General features: G+C 40.7%; 2 pseudogenes; one reads left to right on the top strand and one right to left on the bottom strand.

Annotated features, from left to right (window-relative positions):
- Window positions 1-4,203: 4,203 nt before the first annotated feature.
- LOC146060910 (5S ribosomal RNA) lies at window positions 4,204-4,322 on the bottom strand (annotated as a pseudogene).
- A 3,545-nt stretch (window positions 4,323-7,867) lies between these two features.
- On the top strand, window positions 7,868-7,986 carry LOC146060899 (5S ribosomal RNA; annotated as a pseudogene).
- The last annotated feature ends 13,602 nt before the right edge of the window (window positions 7,987-21,588 follow it).

Raw genomic sequence — 21,588 nt, 5'->3', positions numbered from 1 at the left:
ATCCAATCTTTCTCCAGGACTGTTGCACTGCATCTTGACTGGCTCAGGTTCCAAAAACAACTAACTAAAAGCTGTATTTTTACTTCCCAAGAGAACTTTCTAGGGGGAGGGGTTGATCCTATTGTCTTCCCCTGGTATCACTAGCCTTTGTTTACAGTATCCTGTGACTGGCTTAAGTGGATCCTTTTGTTTTTCCAGAGGCCATTCATTCACCTGGTATCACTTAGCTTATAGACACGCCCCTCTGTTACTGTTCCTTAATATAGTGTGAGCTTATAATTTGTAATAACATGTGAGTGCAATATGATATGGAATTCTAATAACTATCATCTGACAGCTAGTGTAATTTCGCACATTTAGAGACTAAGCATGACATTGTGTGAATCTAAAAATATGTAAATTAATATTCGATCTTTTCCTTACTTATGAGATATGAATAATATTTATCTCAGACTATATTAATTTAGTGGGCATGATTATAATTTATAATTATGGAAATTATATGCTGGGAAAAATTAGGCATTGACAGAGTTCAATTTGGGTGGGGTGTGTTGAAACTGAAATCTAAATTGCAGTGTAAATATAATGCAGCCAGTGTTTACTCTGCACAGAAACAAAATAACTCACACAAATCTAACTCTCTCTGCACATGTTACATCTGCCCCACCTGTAGTGCACATGGTTTTTCCCATTTTCCAAACAAATTTTTACTACGATCAGATCTGAATTAAGGCCAATATAAAAACATGAAATAGCCAAGAAATTAAAAAAATCTACTTAATGCAGTGTTTCACAAACTGTGCACCTAGGCTTAGAGTTGGTGGCCCAGGACCAAATCTAAATATTTATGGTTATAGTAATAGACAAAACCAGTGCTGCTGACTTTCAATCATGATCAAGAAAAAGAGAGGAGATGTCCTATGACGGTGCACCAAACATGAATAAAATTTAACCTTTATTCATGTTTGGTGCACCGACATAAGACATCTCCTCTATTTTTCTTGATCTTGTAAACTTTTCATGTCCGATGGTAGCACACCCCCGCACTTGTATCATTACTAATACATACAATCTACCTAAGGGGGTCCACCCTTGTTTATCTGTGTCTTGTGCGACTAACTGAACCCCCCTGTACTCTATCCTGACTTCCAATCATAAAAAATGTGGAAAATCAGAAACAAAGTACACCACCATTGTTCACCGGGTATAGATGAAGATAATCGGGCTAGATGAAAATACAGATCAGGAGTACTTAATCAGGAGTACAAATAATAATCATGATCTGTCTTTAAAGATGTAAGAATGTAAGAATATACTACATATAACAAGGGATGAAGCTAATAGATCATACTCACTACCAAGGTTGAACTTGATGGAAGCAAGTCTTTACTCAGCCTTAACTACTATGTAACTACCCTGTTTCCCCGATAATAAGACCTACCCCGATAATAAGCCCTACTCTTATTTCTAGACAACGGTTCAAAATAAGCCCTACCCTGAAAATAAATCCCCATTTTAACCAGTCCCTGTCCTAAAATTCCAGCTCTGCGCCCCCCCCCCCCACATGAAATGGTTGCTGCTGCTATGGTAGCAGCCATGGTACCGCTGAAGCCTCTGCTGGCATCAGTGGTCCCAGGGTTGCATTGTGCATGTGACATCACAGCGCACCTTAAGGACTAAGCGGAATCTGTACACAGGTGGAAGGGGAGTTACTGAGCAACAGTGGAAAGGCTGAGTGGCTGAGAAACACAGAAGGATAGGAAAGCAGCAGGTGTGCTTAAAGTATAAGGTGATTGAGGGGCTTGATGTGGATATAAGCAGGGACTAAGGGGCTAAAATAAGCCCTACCCAGAAAATAAGCCCTATGGTATTTTTTTGACTGAAAAAAAATAAGACAGTATCTTATTATCGGGGAAACATGGTATGTAACTTTGTAACCACCAGATAAAAAAAAAAAAAAAAAAACCTTTTTCAAAACATATTAAAAACATATTAATAAAAAACGTATCCTGTGCAGTGAAAAAAACACGGATACTCTAGAGTGTTGTAATTCAAAAGTTTGGTAACCACGGACTAATGCAATTATTACTGTACTATTTGCATGGGTTGTAAAAACAAAACATTTTTAAATCCGTTCCTAAAGATCTTGCCCTAACATACCCAAGCATTGTAATTGTTTTTAAACACATTAATATAGATTCAGAAGTCTTAACTGAGTTGATAATTAATTTATCACTTTTTATTATACTGAATGTTGTAAACGTCTTCTGTAATTATATTACTTATAAGCCTTTAATATTGAGCATTATGAAAGTGTTAATTGAATTAACAACTTCTCTAAGCACTTCCAATTTCTAAGGATGTGGCAACAAAAACAATGTTGTTAAGGCAGTGTTGTACATGATTGAAAAAAAAGCTGTAAAAGGGTTTAGAAGTTTTTGCAAATGTCAGACTATCCTTTAGCTAACTCATGTGGCTAGTACTGGAACATTCAATAAAAAGAGTTTTTCACATTCATCTTGTTGACGTGAATAGCAGATTTGTGGAAACATTGAAATACTGTAAATGGGCATATTTATTTCTCAGTCATAATTTCTTTGTTGCATATTTATTTTAAGAAATCCATAATTAAGATGCCTAAAGATTTTTTTTAAAGTATAATTCAGCTTATTATACATTTTATATTACTAGGAAAACATTAAATATTTGCTGACTTGTGAGTATTTTATATAAACAAGCTTAACCTGGCCATACACTTGTGTGACTTCTCCACTGTGGGAATTTGCATGTGTTCCCCCCTTGAGCTGACGGGACCTTCCATATGCGGTTCTTTTCACGATATATTGCATGAGATCCCAGCCAAGCCTGCCAGGCTTGACTGTGATCTGTCATCTCTCCCTTACGATGTGCATGGTATCATGCATCACATCAGACCTGCTGCCAAATACATGCAATTTGAATGCTTTGTATGCAATTGATCTTTGCAATCACATAAACAGTGACCAAATCACATTTATACCACCCTAGAGTACAGGACACTTTCCATTTATTTCTTTAATTTCTTGGTTTTTTATTGTGTGTATTTTTATTGTGATTATTGTCGTGCACATTAGCCATTATGAGATGTGTACCTAATACATTTTATTGATTTTACTGTTTAGTGTGTCACTTCAGCCCCCTCCATACTATTTTTTGTTTTTCTGTGGTATTTGGGGAGGTTGGCATTCCTCCAGCATGGTGGCTGCAGAAGGTACAGTACAGTACACGCTACGCTAGCCCTAAGCGCCGTAGACATCTGTTGTTCCATTTTTTTAGAAACTGAGACATAACTACTTTTCAATAGTCAAGTTATTTAGATTAAGCCAGGGGTTCCCAAACCCTAGAGAATCAGATTTTTACCTCGGCACCCCTAGGCCCCCAAAAATATATATCAAATTAAGTCGATTGTGTTTATATGTGCTTCTTAGGTTCAGTTATGTGGTAAAGGGCAGGATTTGGTTCTGATTGTACACATTTTATGATTGGCAGCCACCAGCACTGGTTTTGTCCAGTAATAATTGATCATAAATAATTTGAATTGGTCCTGAACGACCAACCCGAGGCACCCCTGCAAGTGTCCCAAGGCACCCCAGGGAGCCTAGGTGCACAGTTTGGGAACCACTGGATTAACTAAGGGACATACAGTAAATGAGGGTGGGTTTGTTTTGTTTGCAAGATGCAAAACAAAGGAAAGCAAACGCTTTTTGGGCGCACTCTTTAGGAAAATATGTTAATTAATTTATTTTTTTAAAACATAACTTTTATTGTGGACTTGTTAAAATAGGGTGGCACGGTGCATAGATACAGTAAACATTGTTCTGCATGTACTGATTGTTTTAATTGTTGTAGTGTGGTACCATTGAGAATATAACTAATAATGTTAAATCATATGTCAAAAATTTGAAAAAGATAACCACACATATAATTTATCATTTATTGCATACAGTCATCAGAGGTATAGTGACCTAAGTGACATAGGGTGGCAAAAATGAGTTATTGTTCCCCAACTGTGAAACAGATGGGGTTTATGTGACCCCACGTTACTAGGAAAATCTGTTCAATAAATTGTAACAATTACTGCCTATATTGGCAAAAATTATTTAGGGAATAAAGCAGTAGGCGGCTCCTGTGCTGTCGGTCTGTTGACTTTGGAAACCTATATATATTGTACCACACCTGGACTTCTCCAGGGGTCACCCACCTGGATACTGCCCTGGCCCTTCACTGCTTGGCTTCCAAGTTCGAAATGGGTTTGGGCACTCCAGTGAGGTATGGTGGTATGATTGTTACGAATTATGTCACGACCCAACAGCTCAGGTTAACTGCTATATATCACCATTAATAATGGATACTTATCCCAAAATTGGGGCAGAAAAAATATATATTAACTATTTTGTATATAGGTATATAGATCTCCCACCAGTGATGATGAGATTTGGTGCTTACACTTAGAAATTCAATTGCTGGCAGCAGGTAACAGATTGAAACATGATTAAATGCAGTACCTTAGACAGTACGTGATTGGTTAGTAGTACCCTTAATTATTGATGTAGTAATATACTAGGGATTCAATTTGTGAGTAATTAAACAACTGTTGGTAGTTAGCAACACTGTATAATTTCTGAAAGGAGATTGCTCCTAGAGATACAATGTGCCTCGTTGTTGGGGTAATTAGATCACAGTGTATAGGGTATGCTGGAGTAGCAAATGATTGCTGGATGGCAATTTTACACAGGAATATCTTATAAACCAAGTTAGTAAGTTGGCTCCTATGGAGGGAATATGCCTGGTTGATGACCTGTAGCCAAATAAGTGTAACAAAGCACTGGTATTGTAGATAGAGATAGCACAGGTAACTGGCACACTGTGAGTACACCGTAGCAGACGTTAATAGCCTGATAGTCCCAAAGCAAAATGCAATAAACGGGGATAGCAAAAAAAGTATTGTTGTGGAGTATACCACTGTTAGTGGCAACTCCGGTACCTGATCCTGTCGTGAGAGCAGGGAAGGCTGGGTGTTCGTGTTGTATCAGCTGTCCTCAGCCGGGATGCAGCTGGGCGGGTGACGCGGTCCGTCCGGGTAGGTGGAGCGTTAGCTACGATGCGGCTGGTGGTGAGGTCACCGGCCGCCGAGTGCCGCGGCTGGCGTGGAAAGCGGGTTCGTCGGTGGTCTGGTAGCAAATACAGATTGTAGGCACGGGGGTTGTGGGGAAGCACAGGTCCGTCTCTGACTTGCAATAGTAACGTGGGGCGCTGAGTGACACGTGTTTCGCCTCCGTATGGCTTCTTCATGCAGCGCCATCTTGTTTGTGGGCAGCTGCCCTTTATTCAAATTCCTGACCAATTCTGAGCGACAACCTTAGATTGATGGTTAATGGAACCAATGAGCTCATAGTGAGTGTTGCTGAGTGGCAATTCTCTGCTGGTGGTCATTGTTTATGCTAGGTTTTGATGTTGGAGACTTAATTGCTGCTGTGATATACAGCAGGATTCAGATGTACTCAATTGTACAGGAAGAATAGTTCACTGTGGTATTTGGGTGGTGATTTATTAATAATTTTTTAGTTTAGTTATTTTAAAGATTTTATTAATTTTTTATTAGTTATTTTATTATTATTTATTTTTTATTTGTTATTTTTTAATTTTTATTTTTTATTTATTTAGTTGGTTTGTATGTAATTGGTTTCTGATTATTATTTGTATAATATTAGGATGGTTAATTAAATTTTCTTATATTCTGGTATGTTGATTACCAGTATTGATTGATTGAGAGGAAGATAAAACAGAGAACTGGAGCATCTATTTCCACTGTGGTGGGGCAGTTTCCAAAAAATACCTTGGTTGGTAGGTAATCTATGAAAGCCAAACAACCGGGGAGGAAAAAGAAGACACGGGGGGTTTTTGCAATATAGGGCCTCGGAAGGCCTGAAGCCATGGTGGATATAGGTATAGCATGAGGATATTAGGACTTGAATAGGTGCCCTGATCGGGGCTTTTGTGGTAGTTAATGAATAGTATAGTATCTAGGGTTTTGGGGGTGATCAGGTGAACTTAATACGTGATTGTGCATACGCACCACTTGGTAGCTCGGTGAAGCTGTGGGTTATAGGTTACTAACATGAGGATTGCCAAAAAGTGGGGTGAAGATTAACACTGCACTGGTGATGGGGACCACCATGGCTTCAGGCCTTCCGAGGCCCTATATTGCAAAAATCCCCCGTGTCTTCTTTTTCCTCCCCGGTTGTTTGGCTTTCATAGATTACCTACCAACCAAGGTATTTTTTGGAAACTGCCCCACCACAGTGGAAATAGATGCTCCAGTTCTCTGTTTTATCTTCCTCTCAATCAATCAATACTGGTAATCAACATACCAGAATATAAGAAAATTTAATTAACCATCCTAATATTATACAAATAATAATCAGAAACCAATTACATACAAACCAACTAAATAAATAAAAAATAAAAATTAAAAAATAACAAATAAAAAATAAATAATAATAAAATAACTAATAAAAAATTAATAAAATCTTTAAAATAACTAAACTAAAAAAATATTAATAAATCACCACCCAAATACCACAGTGAACTATTCTTCCTGTACAATTGAGTACATCTGAATCCTGCTGTATATCACAGCAGCAATTAAGTCTCCAACATCAAAACCTAGCATAAACAATGACCACCAGCGGAGAATTGCCACTCAGCAACACTCACTATGAGCTCATTGGTTCCATTAACCATCAATCTAAGGTTGTCGCTCAGAATTGGTCAGGAATTTGAATAAAGGGCAGCTGCCCACAAACAAGATGGCGCTGCATGAAGAAGCCATACGGAGGCGAAACACGTGTCACTCAGCGCCCCACGTTACTATCGCAAGTCAGAGACGGACCTGTGCTTCCCCACAACCCCCGTGCCTACAATCTGTATTTGCTACCAGACCACCGACGAACCCGCTTTCCACGCCAGCCGCGGCACTCGGCGGCCGGTGACCTCACCACCAGCCGCATCGTAGCTAACGCTCCACCTACCCGGACGGACCGCGTCACCCGCCCAGCTGCATCCCGGCTGAGGACAGCTGATACAACACGAACACCCAGCCTTCCCTGCTCTCACGACAGGATCAGGTACCGGAGTTGCCACTAACAGTGGTATACTCCACAACAATACTTTTTTTGCTATCCCCGTTTATTGCATTTTGCTTTGGGACTATCAGGCTATTAACGTCTGCTACGGTGTACTCACAGTGTGCCAGTTACCTGTGCTATCTCTATCTACAATACCAGTACTTTGTTACACTTATTTGGCTACAGGTCATCAACCAGGCATATTCCCTCCATAGGAGCCAACTTACTAACTTGGTTTATAAGATATTCCTGTGTAAAATTGCCATCCAGCAATCATTTGCTACTCCAGCATACCCTATACACTGTGATCTAATTACCCCAACAACGAGGCACATTGTATCTCTAGGAGCAATCTCCTTTCAGAAATTATACAGTGTTGCTAACTACCAACAGTTGTTTAATTACTCACAAATTGAATCCCTAGTATATTACTACATCAATAATTAAGGGTACTACTAACCAATCACATACTGTCTAAGGTACTGCATTTAATCATGTTTCAATCTGTTACCTGCTGCCAGCAATTGAATTTCTAAGTGTTAGCACCAAATCTCATCATCACTGGTGGGAGATCTATATACCTATATACAAAATAGTTAATATATATTTTTTCTGCCCCAATTTTGGGATAAGTATCCATTATTAATGGTGATATATAGCAGTTAACCTGAGCTGTTGGGTCGTGACATAATTCGTAACAATCATACCACCATACCTCACTGGAGTGCCCAAACCCATTTCGAACTTGGAAGCCAAGCAGTGAAGGGCCAGGGCAGTATCCAGGTGGGTGACCCCTGGAGAAGTCCAGGTGTGGTACAATATATATAGGTTTCCAAAGTCAACAGACCGACAGCACAGGAGCCGCCTACTGCTTTATTCCCTAAATAATTTTTGCCAATATAGGCAGTAATTGTTACAATTTATTGAACAGATTTTCCTAGTAACGTGGGGTCACATAAACCCCATCTGTTTCACAGTTGGGGAACAATAACTCATTTTTGCCACCCTATGTCACTTAGGTCACTATACCTCTGATGACTGTATGCAATAAATGATAAATTATATGTGTGGTTATCTTTTTCAAATTTTTGACATATGATTTAACATTATTAGTTATATTCTTAATGGTACCACACTACAACAATTAAAACAATCAGTACATGCAGAACAATGTTTACTGTATCTATGCACCGTGCCACCCTATTTTAACAAGTCCACAATAAAAGTTATGTTTTAAAAAAATAAATTAATTAACATATTTTCCTAAAGAGTGCGCCCAAAAAGCGTTTGCTTTCCTTTGTTTTGCATCTTGCAAACAAAACAAACCCACCCTCAGTTATTGCTACTGAACGCTGGGCGCACCACCAACCAGATAACCACCAGTATCTATGACCATGTGGTTTTTTATGTTGGTTATAATAAAATTGGCTTAGATTAATAATTCAATAATTCCAGCTGTGCGGGCCCTTCCCCACCTTTCCTTACATACAGTAAATGATTAAGAATTCAATTGTTAAAAGGAGTACTCAAAGCTAAAGTTAAATTTAGCAGTGCATTATTTTCTATTATCTGATCCACCAAAACTGAACTCTTATTTTCTAATTACATTCTAAAACCCATTGATATTCACAATAAATCGCAAATCTGCTGTCCATGAAAAACTCATTTTTAAATAATGTGTACATTCCAATGTCCTCTATAATATAAATTATTTCTGCCTCCCATGATTTCCCAAATACTTTACATTGCGCAGCCTGCTATATTCTCATGAAGTCTCTTTTTCATAAGCCATATGATGTGTAATTCAGTACTTTTATTCAGTAATATATTTATATTCCTAAGGTAGGTCCATGCTGCCTATCTGTTCACTGACCAGTGCTATCCATTTTAGTCATACACTGTGATGTCCATTGCTTGACTTTTCCCCAATATAGCCAGCAATGGAGGCAATAACAGTACTGCCTGGTACTATGGTCCAAAGAGCAGTTGGATATCATTTAATTTCTGCAATCTTCTAAACATTTATGCAATTCATTAAGCATAAATACAGCATTGATTTTAACTGTACTGCCTGTTATACTTCAAATACTACCTAAAGTTGATATCACTTACACAAGGGCTGTAAAAATACGAAGAGCCCACAATATCCAAATTCAAATCCATATCAATTAATTAAAACTTAGTAAAAAAAGAGGACTTTATTACCTCTAATTTGCCTAGTGTTGTGTATGCAGTGGAATGTTCATTAAAAAAGTTGTATATAGGTCACACATATATACAACTGAAAACTAGAATTGCAGAGCACCTGAGGAATATTAAAAAAGGTCTAGATACACATTCCTTTTCAGCGCACTTCAAAAAGGAACATAAATGATCAACTAGTGGCATTTCAGGTTTTTGGGGTATCAAATACATAAAAACAACAGAGAGGAATAAAAATATCCCTAAAATTCGGGAACAAGCAGAAAATAAATGTAATTATAATTTATAAACCTTGGGTTTCGTTGGTCTTAACCAAGATTTTGAGATCATTTTTTTTTATAATTACCACATACTGACATCTTGCTTCTGTCAATGAGAGAATTTTTTTTTTTTTTATATAGGTGATCTTCAACAGAACGGGGCATGTGAGCATCTTGTGCATGCGTGCACCCTTCTGTGAGCTGACGGTGGATTGCAAATGGCAATTCTAATGCCATGAGCATCTCTGATGGGAGCTGCTCCATCTGTAGGAACCAAGTATGTGGGTAAGCACCCAATAAAACATCCAATACACTATGAGGGTGGAAGCATGATGGCCACCAAACCAAAAGTGAAGGCCCCTGATGTTTTTTACTTAAAAAAACAATGGAAAAGACTATAGACACAATGAGAGGATACAGTGGAGGTGTATTTAAATCAGGATTCTCATTGGAGTTGGTAACTGGTGTGACCCAGTGACAGAAGAAGAAAAGCCTTCTGAGGAGTGAGAAGGTCTCACACATTTTACGGGGCCCCGTCATTTGCTTCACCAACCAGGAATCTCCCACTTCCTTTGCAGATAAGTACACTCTAAATATACTTACCTTTTCAATTATCATTGTTACATAGAATAAAGGACCATTTTTTTATTATATCCAGTGCATGTGGAATCTTTCTATGATGAATATCTGATCACAGAAAGCACTTTAAAAGACTCAGACCACTAATCTGATCCAAACTGTGAGTAACCTTGAAGGGGGTACACCCCCAAAAAATGATTTGAGGATAAACAGCATCTGTTTGTACTACTGTACATACAGTACTTGTTATTTCTATTCCCTTGTGAGTGTCCAGCTGTAGGAGACATTTACCATCTCATATTGTATCCTTATTTGCATTAATATTTTCCACATTTATCACCTAATCAGTATTATATGAGGATCTCTATGTTCTCTTCTCTTACATATCCAAGGAGAAAAGATATTCTACACTTCCAACCAGCGGAGTAACATTTATTACTTTCTCAACATCTTAGTGCCCTGCATCCACGCATATTTCATTTTTAACCCACCTGTGCCTGCTCATCAAACTTGTGATGAGCAGGCAAATATATTGTCTCTCCCTCCTTGTACAGCACTAATGGTGACAACCAGATGCAATCACTGTCAGTGCTGAATCTGCCGCTCAGTGATGGTGTGTGCTTTCATTTGGGCTGAAAGTATGTCCATGCACTGAGGCTCTGGTATAGGTGCTACTGGGGCTATTTCTATGCAATTTGGTTCCCAGTGCGACCATTTGAAAATATGCTCCCCCCAGTAGACAAAGTGATATTGAAGACATAAGGGTTGAGGTCTAATTACAAGATGTGTAGATGCATGGAAAAAGGCACAGCCTAACAGGAACAGAAATACCTTACATTCTACTTTTGAAACCTGCATAACCAGATATTGGTCACCACAGGAACAATATAAAACTACCAAAGGAAACCTACAGGCAGTGAGTGACACATCAGAGTGAGGGTGAGAGGGAGTGGGTAACAGCAGTGTGAGGGTGACAGGCAGTGGGTGACAGCAGAGTGAAGGTGACAGGCAGTGGATGACAGCAGAATGAGGGTGACAAGCAGTGGGCAACAGCATAGTGAGGGTTACAAGAAGTTGGCGACAGCAGAGTAAGAGTGACAGGCAGTGGGTGACAGCATAGTGAGGGTGACAGGAAGTGGGTGACAGCAGAGTGAGGGTGACAGGCAGTGGGTGACACAGTGGCGTAACTATATCTCCGCAGCCCCCGCGGTGGCGGGGAGGCGCAGAGAAAGTTTGGGCGCCGGGGGTCTGCGGGGCTATAGTTAACCGCTGCTGTCTCTGTCGGTACCTGCCTCCGTGCCTGGTCCCGTCACGGTCCCGTCTCTCCCAGCGCTGGCTAGTGGCTCCTGCTGCTATAATGAAAACGGACACTTAGAAAATGGCTGCCCCCATACTGCAGACAGTTTTCTGTCTGCAGTATGGGTGCAGCCATTTTCTAAGAGACTTTTCATTATAGCAGCAGGAGCCACTAGCCAGCGCTGAGAGACGGGACCGTGATGGCACCGGGCATGGAAGGCAGGTACCGACAGAGACAGCAGCGGGGGGGCGCCGAGGGGAGGGGGAGTGGGGGCGCCCAAAAATTTGCGGCGGGGGGGGGCGCAAAATAGATAGTTACGCCACTGGGGTGACAGCAGATTAAGAGTGACAGGCAGTGGGTGACAGGCAGTGGGTGACAGCAGAGAGAGGGTGAGAGGGATGTGTGAGTAATAGTGGCTTATGGGTGACAGCGGCATGTGAGTATCAGTGACGTATGGTAGAAAGTAGCATGAGGATGATAACAGCACATGTGGCATGGAGACAGTTTACAGTTTACCTACCTTATCTTCTGCCAAGCAACATCATCAGCCACCTGGGCGCCTTAGATGGAGCAATCTTCCTCACCCCATGTCATGCGCTCTATCACACTGATGCACTCCCTCACCATGCTCTTTAGCACATTGACACTCTTCCTCACCCCGTGTCCTGTGCTCTATCACATTGCTGCACTACCTCAATCTGTGGCCTGCATTATATAACAGTAATGCATTCGCTCATACTGTAGCCTGTGCTCTATCATGCTGATGCACTACCTCACCCTGGGGCCTGCGCTCTATATCACCAACGTACTCCCTGACCCTGCGCACTGCATTCTATCAGACTGACACTCTCCCTCACTCCATTTCCTGTGCTCTATCACACTGACACACTCCTTCACCCCGTGTCCTGCACTTTATCACACTGATGAACTCCCTGACCCCATGTCCTGTGTTCTATCACATTGATGTGCTCCCTCACCCCACAGCCTGTGCTCTATCACACTGACATGCTCCATCACCCTGCGGCCTGTGCTCTATCACACTGATGTGCTCCATCACCCTGCAGCCTAGCCCTCTCCCTTTCCACAGCCTAATACATATAATTTGTATGTATAGAGAGAGAGAGAGATAGAGAGAGAGAGAGCACATCAGACCAAGTCCAACTGTCCAACTCATAAACCGGTATATAGGTAAAACTGTCTGGACATTTCCATCCTCTCTGGACCATAGTCAGGAGTAATTATCAATAAGCATAAATTTACTTATTTATTTATTTACAGTTTCTTATATAGCGCATCATATTCCATTGCATATTAATGCACTGCTTCCACAGCACAAACCACGCAGCACTACCTACAGCTGTCAAAGTTAGCCATTTTCTTTCATCAGGGATATTTACTTTAATTTCAGTACATTGACATACTGCAAGTGACACTGTATCCTGCAGTATTGCTGGCTGGGAATTTTATGTATAAGACATGCATGTTTTTATGAATATGTGCTATATTAGAATGGGTACTTGTATTTGCAGGGCGCCCAATTTGCATATGTATTCAGACGTAGTGAAATTGCATCGCATCACATGCCACGGTTTCGTGCCATACGATGTGATGTCACTAGTTAATTTGATACTTGTGTATTAGCACGGCGCCAGTTACGCAGTTAGCATAGCGGCGCTGTCAGAATCAGCGTAGTGTTCCCGCGGGCAGCGTAGATAGCGTAGTCAGTCAGAAGTAGCGTAGTGTTCCCGCGGCCAGAGAGTCAGCTTCCCTGTCAGATTAGAGGTGAAGGTGAAGAGACTGTGTAATTAATAGCCCCACTATCCATGTCGGCATGGAGTTAATTTTATAAAGTGTGGCGAGCCCGAAGCGTGGCGAGCGGACGCAAATTACTTTACATGTGTTCCGCATTTGCCACACTTTGGGCTGTGCTCGCCACACTTTTTAAAATCAGCTACACGCCGACGTGAATAGTGGAGGTATGAAAAGGGCGGGAGGACGTGTTCTGCTGCGCTCCCCATGCTTCGGGGTGACGTGGATAATGGAGGTGTGCTAAATCCCATTGCATCACATAGACGTGTATACTGGGGGTGTTGTGCTTAATCGCATCGCACACAAAATCGCATGCAATCACAAGCCATTTTGCGTGTGATCCGCAGCCAGGGTGCAGTGAATAAATTAACTAGTGAGATTGCATCGCATCACAGTGCACGGCTTGAAAACGTGCCATGCAATGCAATGCGATGTCACTACGCAGAATAGCCCACTAAGCAAATAGCTTAGTGGACGCCCTGCAAATACACTAGTACCTTAGAATGAATGTTAAATATTAGATCTGCTTTGAATTTTTAACAGATTCATATTTGCAGAGGCCAATAATAATTTATTTGTAAGCACTGCCTACAGTATTTTTGTTTGTGGGCTTTTTGTAGTGGGCTAAGGAGGCTACAGAAATTGTGGTATTATTAATATTAAAGGAAATTTTAATGGATTATGAAAGGGAAGAGATAATAAGCTCTGAGTTTACGGAATCATGTGGACATCCATCTTTAGATCCAAAGAGTTAACTGATTACAAAAAATGCTGTAGTGCTATCAGGAGAAGGAAGGTACTGTGGATGCGCTCCCCAATATTACTTGAGAGTAAAAAAGCTGAATTATTTGCCAAAAGAACAGGTCTACAGATAGAAAAGCAGAGCCTGCTGAATGCCAGTCCGCCTGCCCCTCTCGCATGCCGCGTCCATTCACACTAGCTGTGAATGTACAGTATATTTAACATAAACATCCAGTTGCATGCTATGTGGAAACACCCACAACATTTGGTGGTTGCCAACCATTGAATGATTTGGTGAGTGCACGCATATCTAAAGTGACTTTCAAGTCACCTTAGATATGCGTTCACATTCGCCAGGAAGTTGGCAGGAAGCTGACATCCGGTGATGTCAGCTGCCCCCCCCTGGCACTCACGTCATGGGCCGATTACCATGGGAAAGCCCAGCATTTTCATGGGCATGCCCTTGAAGCGCTGGGCATTCCCATGGGTGCAACTATCCGCAGCCACCCCCCTGTCTGCAGTCTTGGGTGCGTGCATTGGGTGAACAGTCTGCTTGCCTTGGCCGCACGCACCCGGCTTATGCACATAAGTAGAAATACACCTGCACATACGCACATTGGTCCCCAGTGTCAACGCACAGGGAATGCAAAGGAATCCGAATAATCTCCTAAATACAGAGCCTTATGGGATTCAACAGGTAATGGGAGAAATGGTTTGATAGATAAGAGTTGAATACAGAAAAAAGTATGTAGAGATGTAGCCATGCTCATTGCTGTCGCGATCCCATCATGATGCACATGCATGTAATTCACTCCCAAGGCTCATAGAAATGCACTGAGCAGTGATATTTCAGCATGTCGGTTCCATCCTGTGGGTGCAAATTTGGCGTGACAAACAGGCACGAGCAGTGATGATCCTGCAACGATGAGCACGGCTACATCTGTACCAATGGTAATGGTGTGAAAGGAGAGCAGAATTAAAAATGATTTAACCATTAAATTTTTCAGTTTGCAATTAATTAATGAGTATTTGCACATTAAAGATATGAATTGTAAATATTTGCTCCAATGGTATTATGCAAGTCATAACTATTTTTGCAGGTAGCATGTCTGTATGCCAAACAGACATGCAATGTTCCATGGAGATTTGGTTGTGAAAAAGTTGGTTCTTCAGGGACTACAGGCCTAATTCTGACCTTATTTGCATGGTTGCAAATTCAAAGGCTGTGCATTTATCAAATGACTGCGCATGTGTACGGCTCATAGTACGCATACACAAGGCCATCATGCAATAAAATCCTGCTACTTTAGTATCACTGGCCGTTCGCAAGTTTATTGGTAGGAAGCTGGAGTTTGAGGGTGGTAACCAGCATTTTTCTGGGATTGTCAGGAAAAATGCAGGCATGCCCAGATGTTTTAGGAGAAGCCATGTGACCTTGGTACCAGCCCTGATCAGCCTGTTTCTATCACAGCCGTTGACTAAGTCATGGGATGTGCACAGGCTGCATATACCATTCGATGGCGAGCGGCTTGTGAAAGTGTCTGCAGCTATTTGCAGGCCTGTAATACTTTCACAAGCTATGTTAAGCAATTTGCAGGCTTGCAAGGGGCAGATTTTCACTCTAGTGGGGTGACATATACCTGATTGCTCTGAAAATGAGTAGCCTAGAGAACATGTCTGAATTAGGCCTTACATGTGGTGGCAGGGGCTTCTTTGTCTACAGGTGAAATTTGTGTTTTGCTGTAGAGGCAGCCTTATGAGGGCAGGGCAGGGTAGTGCCAGGAAACAAAAGTTGATTCAGTCAAAATGAAAAAGTAGATTGAATCTTCAGTATGTAGCTGTCAATGTGTATATTTTAATTTGTGTTCAAATGATAGAATGATAGAACACGTGATATGGTGAGGTTGATGTAAGGAGGTTACAGTTGGAGATCTGTGAAACCAAACTAGAGAATTTAAAAATAATTACAGGTGAAAACAGAAAACTTATCTTATTGCGTGGCACCCACTCTACTATTATATAAAACAAAATATATAAACCCTTTGCAGTCAAATTTTTTTTTTGCAAATCAAACTTTCTGGTTTAAATGGTTAAATTAATTGCATTTTTTTAAATAAAAAATGGTTTACATTGAATGTTGAACAATGTTATGTTCTTATTCTAAAGTGGCTCACCATTATATCTGCTAGTTGCGCTAGTGCTGTTGAGCCTGACTAGACGTTGGACCTGAAAGGGTTAAAATGTATTAAAACGTGACATGGTTTCTAGACACACAGTTACAAAACTTTAAGCCAAAAGCAAACAGGCAAACACTGGGAGAACAATGGCCCAAAATAATAACAAGCATCAGGACATTTAGCTGGTCCTGGAAGTACTCTATGGGGGAAAAACGTGTTCCCTCCATAGTTTGTAAATTATTTTATTTTACATGATTGTTACCTAATAGATATATGGGTACTTGTGTACTTTCACGGCTCCCATCTCATGCCATCGCATGCCATATGTAGTGGCATGCGATGTCATGCAATTTTTGCAGTTTTTAAGCATTTAAAAAAAAAAAATTGCATGCGGTCGCATCGCATGCGATTTTTAACAGAAATACATCCAAATGCATTGAAATTAGTATCAAACATGTTCAATGGCCCCCAAATGTCATTGTTCAGGCGGTACCACCCCCACTATCAACGCAAACCCGAAGCATGGCGAGCGCAGCGAGCCCGCGAGGGGCGGCGGTACGCGTCCTACAACCTTTTCATACCCCCACTATCCACATCGGCGTGGAGTTGAGAATAGAAAGTGTGGCGAGCGCAGCGGGCCACCGAGCCCGAAGCGTGGCGAGTGCAGCGAGCCCCGCGAGGGGACGCGGACACCTGTGAAGCCCGCGAGGGGACGCGGAAACCTGTGAAGGTATCCGTGTCCGCTCGCCACGCTTCGGGCTCAGTGGCTCGCTGCGCTTGCCACACTTTCTATTCTCAACTCCACGCCGACGTGGATAGTGGGGGTATGAAAAGGTCGTAGGACGTGTACCGCCGCCCCTCGCGGGTTCGCTACGCTCGCCACGCTTTGGGTTTGCGTTGATAGTGGGGGTGGTACAGCCTCAAAAATGACATTTGGGGGCCATTGAACATGTTTGATACTAATTTCAATGCATTTGGATGCATTTCTGTTAAAAATCGCATGCGATGCGATGGTATGCGATGCGATCGTATGTGATGCGATGGTATGCGATGCGATCGCATGCGATTTTTTGCTATGCTATGGACATCGTGGGAGCCGTGATTGTACACAAGTACCGATATATGTACACAAAGTTAAAAATAAAATAATTACAGTTATTAATACATGTTTATGCATTCTTAGAGTCAAGTGTCCATTTAACTGTGTAGGAGAAGCACACATTGTCATTATATGAGAAATGCAAAAAATAAAAGCACAAGAATATAAATCATTTATGTAGAAAATTCCAAGTCCAGATGTTTTGGGATGATCAGTTTCATAAGCACTTACAATAACAGGTTGGAATACATACAGAGAATACCTAATAGGTTCTGATCAATACTTCTAATAAATAAAGATCTACAAACATATTAAGAGGAAAAGAACTAATGAAAGTTGGAAGATCAAGGAATTTATATGGCATGATAGAATAAATCTTAAGTCAGCCCATATTGTGAGCACAGAGAAAAAAATGGATATTGTTCAGTTTATGCTGAGTTGTAAGTATCCCAGAGACAGCACCATCCCTAGCCAAAGGCTTAGTTTAATAGCTGTCATTAATATCAATGTGCAATTGCATCAGCCAATACCTTGGTACAAAATATTCATCAAAAAACATTTCTATGTACATGTTTGCAGAACTCAGTTTAGCATCTATTTAATGAAAAAGCCCTCCCTAACCTTTTCCTATTTGTGAACACTTTAGTCCAACCACTTATGATCTTTAAGCCAAAGAGTTGCTTTCAGTTCTGAACAACCAGTACTCAGGAGAATGAGTAGAGTGAAAATACACAATACACATCAAATTATAACTTATTGATACTAATTCAGACCTGATTGCAGGGAAAATATGTTCTCAATATGGGCAAAACCATGTGCACTGCAGGTGAGGCAAATGTATTTTTTTTTAGTCAGATATTTTGGCCCACCAATATATATATTTTTCTATGCCCACTGCCCAGCAATGCATAGATTTTTTATGCCCACAAATGTATTTATTTTTTCTATGCACACCAATGTATATATTTTGTATGCCCACTGCCCAGCAATGAATATATTTTTTATGCCCACCAATATATATATATATTTGTCTATGCCCACCAATGTATATATTTTTCTATGCTCACTGCCCAGCAATGTATATGTTTTTATGCCCACCAATGTATATGTTTTTCTATCCTCAGCATTGTATGCATTTTTATATGCCCACTGTCCCCAATGTATATTTATTTAAACACAACTGCTCACCAATGTTTATTAATAATATGTGGCAACATATACATTGCTGGTCTGCACCAGTAATCTATGTGTTACCACCTATTATTAATAAACATTGGTGGGCAGTGGTGTTTAAATATACATTGGTAGCAGTGGGCATATAAATATATAACTATTGGTCAAATATAATAACAAGGCTGGACTGCGCCCAAGCAAACCCGCATCCCGGGGAGCACTTGGATAGACAGGTTCCACCGCAATGGCTTAAACCTTTGATGGGCATTGGCAATGGGTAGGGAACTGGGGAGAGGGATTGCAAATATAATATTGTTAACATAAATGTATGTAATGATCTACTTTTTAAAATAATATTGTGTCTTGGGAAGTAATAGCATCGATTTTTGTACTGTTATCTTTTGTATGTTTAATGTATAAATGTAATAAAATAAAAAGTTTTACAAACTAAAAAAACTATTGGTGGGCAGTGGGCACTTAAAAATATAAACATTAGTGGGCATATAAAAATATATACATTGGTGGGCAGTGGCAGGCATAGAAAAACGTAGCTTAGAGAAGTAAGGCAGTCTGGCAAGCTGCCAAGATTCAAACACAGAGTGGTGCGCGCTGCCGCCATGAAACTAAACAAGTATCCCAGTTTTTAACAGAATGCAAATGCAATATGACATAGGGGGTTATTCTAGTCCATTCTTTCTGACAAAATCCTTCTTAGATGGACAAAACCATGTGCACTGCGGGTGGGGCAGATGCAACTTGTGCAGAGAGAATTAGATTTGGGTGGGGTTTTTCTTCAAAGTGAGATCTATATTGAAGTGTAAAATCATGCAGTCAGTATTTTCCCTGCACAGAAACAAAATAACTCACCCAAATCTAATTCTCTCTGCACATGTTACATCTGCCCCCTTGCAGTGCACATGGTTTTGTCCATCTAAGAAGGATTTTGTCAGAAAGAATGAACTAGAATAAACCCCATAGTAACCCATTATTCATGCATAGTGAATGTCAATAGGACATGTAACATTTATTACTAGCTAGACATTAATGTCTGAATCATGGATATAAAAAGACCTCTGTGAACACCATAGTAACATTTTGAGGTTGTCCCTCATGTGCACACAGGGGTTCATCATAACAAGTGATAAGAGGAGAATGTGAAACAAATAATATAACATGTACAATGTACCCAACACATTGTATAGAACATAACTTTGCAATATATTGTACCATTAACAAAAATAGAGATGACTGGAGACATTCATTCTAGCTGCAACAGGATCTTTCATTCTAGAATCTCAACAAAGCATTTCATTGCTGTCTATAGCCTCATTATAGCAACTGACCAGTTCTAGATGCAGAATGCTGTCAGTCAAACAAAGAAACACTCACTGGTCAACAGATACCATTAATGGTGACAGACAAAAAGTATAAAAATCAGTGATCACAGGCAGCTCTGATTCATATTTTTGTAACCACACTTCATTGTGTTTAGTTAAATTTCTTTAAAAAAAACATTACGCCCTGACTTCATTAAGCACTGGCTTACCTGACACTAGATAACCCCATAGTCCTGATTAATATATACCCCTCTACAACTCAATCAACCAACCAAGCTGTGCCAAAAAACCAACCAATTCTCTCTGTAATGATGTAATAAGGATTAATAGAGATATGTCCTCATACACTGCTCAATCACAGCAAATAGCACCTTTCAGCTGTTTGCTGTGACTTGAACAGTGTATGGGGACACACCTGTCATCATAGAGGAATAGGCCTTGGACATCTCAGCCTCACCAGTCATCTTAACAGTGAAATTGTGCATCTTATTCACATAACGCAATGTGGTACAAAACTAATTCCTGTGTGGCTAACGTCATTTTTCAGTGTCTCTAGTATTGTCCCGGCAATAAGAATAAGATGCAAAATGTAAACATGCTCTGATATACAGTACAATATTACTCCTTTTGGATTGGTTCAGTCACATTGAGCAATTTGCGCTTGTGTATACATAAATGTTTAGGAGGACACACCTGTATGGCAGCTCAAGTAGCCAGTCCTAGTCTAGATCCTTGGTTAAAGATGCCTCTTTGGTCTTAGCATGCCTACCACAATGATCTCTGCAGACTCAATACCTCACCTCTGTAACTGGAGGTTCCTCTTGCTAACTGCATAATAGGACAAGCGGCAGTTGTTTGGAGTTTCGTATGGATAGTTATTGCTTAGCATTACTTACACAACAATGTACTAATTGTACAGGACTAACTTTATGAATGGAATGCAATCTTGACACACCAGGCTAGGATGGATTGTAATGGAACCCCACCCAGGAAATTTCTGTAAGCAGCCCTCATGAATGTGGGATCTGTTGAGGGGGTGGAGTCTTTTGAAGGTTCAGGATTCCTCCTCATTGGTCCTGATTCTGAGTTGGACAGCAGTCCTTGTGAATTATTTACTAAGATGGGAGTTCTATTGAAGATGGAAATTTGCCCATAGAAACAAATCAGAATCTACTTATTTATTGAGCACATTCTAGAAGATATAGATAGTATCTGATTGGCCACTTGGGATCTTCCTTTCAGCTTTTTTTTTACAGAACTGCCCCTAGCCAGGTGCATTGAAATAACTTTATTGTTCTAATGTTATGCTTACTTGCATACAGTATATACAGATGTAGCACATGTCATTCTTGCAGGGGCTGGCGGTAGATTCACCAGCCCCCACCAGCCACCAGAAGGGGACGTGCCCACATGTCCCCTTACTACGGAGCTCCCCATGTCCCCAACGCTCCACCACCGGTCCTTGCTGTCCGATCCCTGCTCCCCCTAACCCTGCCCATCTCCCTGAAGCGGAGACGGGCAGGGTTTGCGTTCCCCGCCGCCCAGAGACTGGGATGCACATGCATGTTGCTGAGAGGGCGATGGCTGAGAGACGCTCCATCTGTACTCTGTATTTGTAAAAGTCATCATGTTTATCATCGTGTTGCATCCTTTGGAGCTACATCTACATTGTTCTGGCTTCACTATCTATTCCATATGATTTAGCATCTTCTAGAAGATAATAGATAGAATCCGATTGGTTGCCCAGA

This window comes from Crinia signifera, chromosome 2 (assembly GCF_055691185.1).
Source record: "Crinia signifera chromosome 2, ASM5569118v1, whole genome shotgun sequence".
Lineage (NCBI taxonomy): Eukaryota > Metazoa > Chordata > Amphibia > Anura > Myobatrachidae > Crinia > Crinia signifera.
This window is presented reverse-complemented; position numbering and strand designations above follow the sequence as displayed.